The 2,500-nt window shown below is 45.0% G+C and overlaps 1 protein-coding gene across 1 annotated transcript in view; it reads right to left on the reverse strand.

Moving 5' to 3' along the window:
- Nucleotides 1-2,500, reverse strand: part of ppfia4 (PTPRF interacting protein alpha 4) — a 164,477-nt gene that overhangs the window by 64,054 nt on the left and 97,923 nt on the right. The gene's annotated exons all lie outside the window — the stretch shown is intronic.

The following is a 2,500-nucleotide window of genomic DNA, read 5'->3' on the forward strand; positions in this document are numbered from 1 at the left end:
TGTGTGTTGTTGCAAGTGTGTGCTCTTGCAAGTGTGTGCTGTTGCAAGTGTGTGTTGTTGCTACAGTATGTGTTGTTGCAAGTGTGTGTTGTTGCAAATGTGTGTTGTTGCAAGTGTGTGTTGCTGCAAGTGTGTGCTGTCGCAAATGCGTGTTGTTGCAAGTGTGTGCTGTTGCTTGTGTGTGCTGTCGCAAGTGTGTGTTGTTGCTTGTGTGTGTGTTGTTGCAAGTGTGTGTTGTTGCTCTACACTGAAGATGTCATGTATAGGTCTACAACACATGGCTTGCACACACACACACACACACACACACACACACACACACACACACACACACACACGACTGTGAATGTGCTGTGATAAAGTGTAAATGCCTCTGTGAATATGAGCATGTTAGGCCCCCCCCATCCTGCAAAATCCTTAAAACAACTCCCCCCCCCCCCCCCCCCCCCACACACACACACACAACTCAGCCCTCTGAAGCCCTAGAGCCTTTAAACAAGCTCTCTCTCTCTCTCTCACACACACACACACACACACACTGAGAGCAGATTCAGCAGACAGCAAGTGGAGGTGTGGATGGGGCTATGTGAGAGAGTCAACTCATAGTGAAGGCATCTCGGGGCGTGTGTTAGTTAAGTCTGCCCCTCAGACCAAACTGCCTGCTCTAATAAGCCAACACACACACCTCACACACACACACACACACACACACACACACACATTGTAGATAAACACTTCTGCAGTAGGATGCATACATTCACATACTGTCCAATTTGTGTGTGTGTGTGTGTGTGTGTGTGTGTGTGTGTGTGTGTGTGTGTGTGCGTGTGTGTGCTTGCTCCCTAGAGTGACATATCCAAAGTGTTACATGGTGTTAGTCTTTCTGGCCCGTTAAGGCTGGACTGCAGTGGGGGCAAAAAGAGAAAAGAGAGAGGGATAGAGGGATAGAGAGAGAGAGAGGGAGAGGGATAGAGAGAGAGAGAGAGTTAGAGAGAGGGGGAATAGAGAGAGAGAGAGAGGGATAGATAGATTGAGAGAGAGGGTTAGAGAGAGAGGGGAATAGAGAGAGAGAGAGAGAGAGGGAAAGAGAGAACAAGAGTAAGATATAAAAGTGGGTCAGTGCGTTCGTTCTATCTACACATTCTTCCTCATCACAGAGGGCAGCTCGACCTTCACATCCTGGAACAGTTGCATCACGCCGCCTGCTGCAGTCATCAGAAATGTCTGAAAACTGGCAAATATGAAATACATAAAAACACGCTGAGGTTTGCACCACTATAACTAGGGTTACAACTAGGGTTACAACTATCTAATCGTCTATCTATCTATATATCTATCTATCTATCTGTATCTATCCATCTATCTCTATCTATATATCTCTATCCATCTCTGTGCGTCTCTATCTTGTATGTGTTCTCAGCACTCTATCCTCGTACACTCTCCCCAGGTCGCCTTGGTCAGCTCTATGCTAGTACACAGGGCATGAAGTTAACTTTTTTGGCCACCAGCCATTGTGGCGGGTGGATTTTGAAATCCACCAGCCACTGTGTTCTTTTACCAGCCAAATTTTTTTGTGTCCAAAATAAGAATGAACAAAATATACATAGCCTAAGTATAGCTCATTAGTGGAGTAACGTGCAAAACCTCTTTTGAATGGCATCAGTGTAGACAGACATATCAGTCAAGACAATCACCCGATCTTACATGGTGTTACACTAGGTGCGTTTGACTTCATGTAGCCGTCTTAAGACGACTGCAGACGAGACTATTTCTGACATTCTGATACGTCTTTCAAACCGGAGTTGTACATACGTCATGGATGAAAACCTATCAGAATGTCAGAAATAGTCTCGTCTGCAGTCGTCTTAAGACGGCTACATGAAGTCAAACGCACCTACTGTAGGCTATCTCTGTAAACATTGTTGCGAGTCTCGTTTTAACGGTGTTTTTCAGTGTTTCGTTGTTTTATTGGCTACCCGCCAATGTGGCAGGTAGGTTGAAAGTTTCACCTGCCAATCACAAAAGTTACCCGCATTTGGCTAGTTGGCGGGTGCCAATTTCATGCCCTGCTAGTACACATGCTAGAGCTGCTCTATGCTACACCTGCTAAAGCAGCTCTATGCTACACATGCTAAAGCTGCTCTATGCTACACACGCTAAAGCTGCTCTGTGCTACACATGCTAAAGCAGCTCTGTGCTACACCTGCTAAAGCTGCTCTATGCTACACACGCTAAAGCATCTCTGTGCTACACATGCTAAAGCAGCTCTGTGCTACACACGCTAAAGCTATTATTATTATTATTACTGTGGAAGACAAAATACAGAGATTTGCTTCTCATGCATATTCGTAAAGATATCAAAGGCAACTCAGTGAAGTCCAAAAGCTTATTTCCATTGTGGTCCTCAATAGGAGGATAGCATATTTACTAATAGTCTGCATTACTGAAAAGCCTTTTCCTTTCAAATGCAACACAAACCACCAATTACGCTTCACACTCA

Source organism: Sardina pilchardus, chromosome 9 (assembly GCF_963854185.1).
Source record: "Sardina pilchardus chromosome 9, fSarPil1.1, whole genome shotgun sequence".
Lineage (NCBI taxonomy): Eukaryota > Metazoa > Chordata > Actinopteri > Clupeiformes > Clupeidae > Sardina > Sardina pilchardus.